Consider the following 6000-nt stretch of genomic DNA (forward strand, 5'->3'; position numbering starts at 1 on the left):
CTCCAGGCAAGAATACTGGAAAGGGTTGCCATTCCCTTCTCTAGGGGATCTTCCCCACCCATGCATCAAACCCAGGTCTACTGCATTGCAGGCAGATTCTTTAACGTCTGAGCCACCAGGGAAGCCCCCATGTGATTCTAGCTCTGGTTGTACTGAAATGAGGTGAGTTCTCTGTTTTTCTGGGCCTCAGGTTCCCGGAATGCAGGAATTAGCAAATCTGATAGTACTGCCCCTTCCAGAAACCACTGAGGAGAGGAAAGACCCTCCAGGATCCCCCTGGTTTGGGCCCTGCCAACTTCACCATCGCATCAGAGAGGGTATGATAACATCTTTCATCCAGAGAAAAAGAAAGCTCCTGTTGGGTCTACTAAACAGTCCTGTCTCTGCATTCAACTGGGCTGTCATTGACTCTGGCGAGAGGTTTATCCATTTCTCAACACACCCTCATTGGGACCCAAGACATCCCAGGAGTTATCACTGAGACACAAGCATATCTCAGTATCTCTTTTTACTCCTCCTAAGAATAACCCTGAAAAATAGCTCTTCTACCAACTTTGCACATGAAGAAACTGCGGCTCCAAAATTTCAAAACATCTGGCCAGTAAGAGGTTCCAGCCAGTTCTCTGACCCCAATTCCACACTCCGGCCTTTCCCTCTGGGCTGCCTTTGCACAGGAGCCAGGTTCATCCCCTGTCAAAGTGGCCTGCCCCCCAAGCTCCCAGCCTGACACAGTGCCCTCCTGGCTGTCGGCAGGCATCCCTGCTCTTTTACCAAGGCTGACACTCCCCTTCGCTGCGGTGCAGGTGCCTCCAGAACCTCACCCCACCTCTGCTCCCCTCCTACCTTCCAGGGAAGGCAGATGGCAGCTCTTTCTCTGCACCTGCTCCTGACACTTCTGGCCTCTTCCTTCCCAAAGACTCCATTTCTTGACTCCATTCTTTCCCACTTCTCTTTTGTTTACTAAACACGCCTGGGGACTCTCCTGAATAAAGCTTCCCTTAAACCTCAAACCTTAACACCTCCTCCAACTAGTCTCCTGTTATTCTCAACTGGCATGCTTCTGGATTCAGCGTCTATGCTCCCCACTTCCACTGTCTTGGCAACCACTCCATCCTTCATCCCTTGCAAGCTGGCTACCATGGACACCCCTCACATATGCTGTTCTCAGTCTCTGTCGATGGCTGATTCCCATCATCCTCCTGAGACGCTGGCCTTCTTACACATTCCTGCCTGCACCTGTCCGCCCACTCTCCTCAGGAGGCTGCCTGCCGAGCATCCTACTTGATAGTTTGGACACATTTCTGAGGGCAGAAGAAAGAGGTTAAAAACTGTCAAGTCTCCAAGTCTGTCCTGTTAATGGGATTCAGCCTCTCCTTGGGCTTGCTCCTGACCTTTTGTGGGTTTGTCTTCTTCAGGATATTTCTCCTTGTGGAAGATGCAGAAAGAGGAACCTGGGGCCACCTTCCAACAGGAACACCCCCCCTTCCTCCCACCATAGTCTGAGTCACTTGGGCCCACATGATCTAGGCCAGTGAGCATGCACAGTCTGTGTTACCTTGTGCAGCCCACTAGTTCTGGAACTTTCAAGCCAGGCTTGGGACAACAGCCTACAGTACAGTCAGCTGGCGCAATGGAGTTGCGGGCGGGCAGTATCTGGAGTGTAGACTCTGTCTTTCTCCTTGTCCAACCTGAGCAAATTGGGTGGGTGACTGACTGGTCTAGGCCTTTTCTGGGCATGGATAGGATAAGGTTCTAAAGAAACAGGTCCAGGACTTCCCTGATGGTCTGGTGGTTAGGACTCCATGCTTCCAAAGCAGGGGGCACAGTTTCGATCCCTGGTTGGGGAACTAAGACCCCACATGCCATGCAGTGTGGCCAAAAGCAAAAAAAAGGAACAGGCCCGGGCAGCATGATGAATATGCAAAGGAGGCTCTGTAGAGCGATGGATCAAAGGCAGGATTGCTTTACGTCTCCTGGGAGAGGGAGAGGCAGAGAATTCACACTTGGAGCTGGATCTTGAAAAATAAGAACTGTTCATCAGGAGGACCAGGGGAGAAAGGATATTCCAGGACCTCAGTCTCCCGCTACCACCCAGGACAGCAGCCTACAGGCTGAGAGGAGGACAGGTCAGGAGCACTACTGCATGTGTGCGTGTGGGGGACATGGCAGGAGCGAAGTCTGAAGATGGGCAGAGGACTGGGACTTCGTCCCATGGGTCCTGGGAGCCATGGATGGGTTTTACACATAGAGGCCATCAGTAGACCTTTGCGACTGATTAAATGTGGGAGAAGTCAAGAGGGAAAAGTCTGAAGGGATTTCTCCAGGTTTCTGGTTTGCTGACTGTTAAAACTCTAAACCCCTCCACTTCAGCCAACTGTGTATTCTGCCCCTCACCTGCAGGTGACGTCTGTTTCTTCTTCACTCCCAGGCTAAGTGGTGCCCATACTCCAAGCCCATCACTGATGAGCCTTTCCTTTCTTCCAAGCCCACTGCCACCCACCAGCTCAGACCTCCAATACATTCTGCCCCCCGTCTTATTACCAGAAGCTCACCCAGCTCCTCACCTCTCACTTCTCCCCAGTCCCAATTCTTCCTGCAAGAGAGCAGACTAATCTCCTAGAGCACATAGCTCCTCCATTAAGCTTGTCAGATCCCCTCAGTCAAAATGGTTTATTTCTCCACCATCCTCCCAAAATGTTCCATCAGGATCATTCTTCAGGCACTTTGTTCATTAGATCATCCCTTCATCCCTTCACCCAATAAACATAGGTTGTCTATACATGACACATGGACACGGGTTTGCATAGAGCTCTCAGTGTACATCTCACATCTCCTGACACGTTGAAGCTCTGATAGCAAGGAGGGCACCTCTGTCACCTACGCACGTCCCCAGGAACCTCTAAGCCCCTGTGCACAGCAAACCACAGGTACTCCAAAAATGGCTGAACTGAATGGAGAAATTATTGTGTTTCCTTAAAGAGTAAACTGACTTCAGTGCCTGCAAAATCAATTTCAATGATAGAGATTTAAAGCAGAATTCAGTATTTTTCCAGGATCATATTAACTATGTCAGTTAATTCAGTCACTTCATAACTATGTATGTTAGTGTCAGTTGCTTCAATCATGTCCACCTCTTTGTGACCCCGTGGACCACAGCCCACCAGGCTCCTCTGTCCATGGGGATTCTCCAGCCAAGAATACTAGAGTGGGTTGGCATGCCCTCCTCCAGGGGATCTTCTTGACCCGGATTGAAGCCACATCTCCTGTGTGTCTCCTGCCCTGCAGGTGGATTCTTTACCTCTGAACCAGGGCAGCCCTAACTATGTTAAAGTACATTTCTACACTTTATATGGGGCTTCCCTGGTGGCTCAGAAGGTAAAGCATCTGCCCGCAATGTGGGAGACCTGTGTTCGATCCCTGGGTCGGGAAGATCCCCTGGAGAAGGCAATGGCACCCCACTCCAGTACTCTTGCCTGGAAAATCCCATGGACGGAGGAACCTGGTGGGCTACAGTCCACGGGGTTGCAAAGAGTCCAACACTACTGAGGGACTTCACTTTCATTGTATGTACTTTACATGGTTCTGATTCTTCCTTTCTCAGCACCTGCCACTCCCTTACTCCTACATCTGGCTCTGCACTCCGCACCGCCCCCACACTGTGGTTATTAGTGGAGTAGCAGGTTTGGGGCCCATTCTAGTGGAAGAAGGAATTGAGGAAGCTAAAACTACCACTTCCAGGCAACGGTATGTTCTGGGACACTCTATTCTGCCCCTAAAAGCAGACGTCTTACACCACATCTGCCAGCCGGTTCCTACTCGACCCCCACTCAGAAGTCACAGACCAGAAAAGCTAACCCTAGTGTAGGTAGAAAACCAGGTCCCTAGAGCCCAAGTTCAGAGCAGACTGAGTTGGGGAGGCCTCACTGGGGAAGGACCAACAGCCCGGAAGGTCCAGCGGGGGCTCTTGTAAAAGCAGACCCAGAATATGAGTTTCTGCAACCACCTCTATCATGACTTGTCAAGAAAAACATATCCATACAAAGCGCTTGGCCTCTGTGAAAGGCTCAGTCATGTCTGACTCTTTGCGACCCCACGGACTGTAGACCGCCTGGCTCCTCTGTCCATGGAATTCTCCAGGCAAGAATACTGGAGTGGGATGCCATTCCCTTCTCCAGAGGATCTTCCAGACCCAGGGATCAAACCCAGGTCTCCCGCATTGCAGGCAGATTTTTTTTTTCCCATCTGAGCCACCAGGGAACCCCATAGTGGCTCAGATGGTAAGAGGCAAGAGCCTGCGCAAGCTGCAAGAAGCTGCTCCTTTCCCCAGCACTCCTCCACCTCCAGTCCCAGGGCACGTCTGCAGCTGTGGAATGCCCTCATGCCTGCCATTCCAGCCTGTGCCAGACCTTGTCCTCTTCACACTCCAGTGTCCCCTTATCAAGGTCTTGGCACAGATCAGGGCTGCTGAGGACAAGCTTCTGTCAACTCCAGCCAGGGACCCTAGACCCTCCCGCACCCAATTCAGCACAGCAGGAGGACAACCAGCCCAAAGATCTAAAACCTCAACACACACTGGAGAGCAAGGGAGAGAGAAAAGAGGAGAAAGAAGGCCAGGTTTGCGGAGGACCTGGACTTCAGGGGGAGAGAAGGCCCAGCAGGATTTTCCCAACCGCAGTTACCCATCTCTCTGGCAGACACCAGTACCTCCCAAAGATGCCCTTGCTCTTCGCGCGCCCTGCCCTGGCGCCGCGTGTCTCTTCTCCAGGCAGGAAGGGGCAAGAGATGAGTAGGCGCGGGAGGTGCTCAGGTGCTGCCTTGATCCCCAAGGCAGAACCTGAGGCCAGAGCACCTGAGTACCTCCGCCCGAGAGGAGACCTGGCGATGGCCGGGGGATGGGGATCCAGGGCGCGCGCCCGGGCAGGGGCTTCAGGCCCTGTCCTGAATGTGGCCGGTAGTGCGTCTCGGGTTGTCCCCGCTGTCCCCAGACCGTTCCGTCCGGCCCTCTTCCCGCGGCCGCGTCCTCCCTGCCCCCGGCCGGATGAACCCGGAGTTTGCACCGCCCAGTGTGGGACCGGGGTTCCGCGCCCCTACTCATCGCCTCCCTGGGGCTGGGATTCCGGCACCTGGATTTGTCACTAAACTTTCCTGGGCGCACGAGGTTTCGGGGGTGCCAAGCCTCACCTCCCCCTACCCCCACCCACCCAAAGCCCCACGTCCCGGCCGCAGCGGGACGGTCGCCTCACCTGCACGCGGCTCGGCGGAGGCTGCTCCTCGCGCGTCCGGACCCAGGCGCCGCCCGGTGGGTCCCCAAGCCGCTGCCGCCGCCGCTGCCACCGCCGGTGCCACTGCCGCGCCTGCCGAGAGCCGCCGCGCCGCGGCTCGCCCGCAACCACGGGAGGCGCAATCCCGGGCGCCCCCGGCCCGGCGCGTCCCCGGCCCGGCGGGTTCCCGCCGCAGCCACCTCCCGCGCCCCGCTGCCCCGGGCCGCACGCACCGGCGCCGAGAGCCCGCTCCTAGCCCGGCTCTCCCAGCTGCGCGGCGCTGGGGCTCTGCCGAGCCTCCTGGATGGGCGGGGATTCCCTCCCTCTGGTAGATTCGAGGGGCGGGAACTCCCTTCCTGGAGTGACAGGGACGGGGGGCGGGGATTCCCCTGCAGGAATGACCAAGTGGGCGGGGATTCCCCCGAGCCCCGCACTCCCGCCGGCAGAGAGTCCCTGCGGGTGAATTCGGAGCCCCCCCGGGCGCTGGCTTCGGAAATCTGGGTATCCTGGGGAGGAAAGGATGGAGCGAGATGGCAGCTCAGAATTTCCAGATGGCGGGGCTTGGGGCGCCATCTAGGTGGAAGAGCGGGAGCTAGGGGACTGGAAGTGGCCTTTGCACAGCACTTTACACGGCACTCAGAGAAATGCCAAGCGCTGTATAATACAAAAATGGGGCAGAGAGGCCGAAGGAGACGGGAGGTGGGGGGGAAGGACTAAGCCACCCCAAGCCACCCTTGGC

General features: G+C 55.6%; 1 protein-coding gene across 6 annotated transcripts in view; it reads right to left on the minus strand.

The window, feature by feature from the left end:
* Window positions 1-5551, minus strand: part of PDZD2 (PDZ domain containing 2) — a 404359-nt gene extending 398808 nt beyond the window's left edge. For all 6 annotated transcript variants that reach the window (XM_024981518.2, XM_024981521.2, XM_024981525.2 and 3 more), the window contains exon 1: window positions 5244-5551. The gene's annotated coding sequence lies outside the window, so the exon portion shown is untranslated. The remainder of the gene's footprint in view (window positions 1-5243) is intronic.
* Between the last annotated feature and the right edge of the window lie 449 nt (window positions 5552-6000).

The sequence above is a fragment of the Bos taurus genome, chromosome 20, assembly GCF_002263795.3.
Source record: "Bos taurus isolate L1 Dominette 01449 registration number 42190680 breed Hereford chromosome 20, ARS-UCD2.0, whole genome shotgun sequence".
In the NCBI taxonomy this organism is placed as follows: domain Eukaryota; kingdom Metazoa; phylum Chordata; class Mammalia; order Artiodactyla; family Bovidae; genus Bos; species Bos taurus.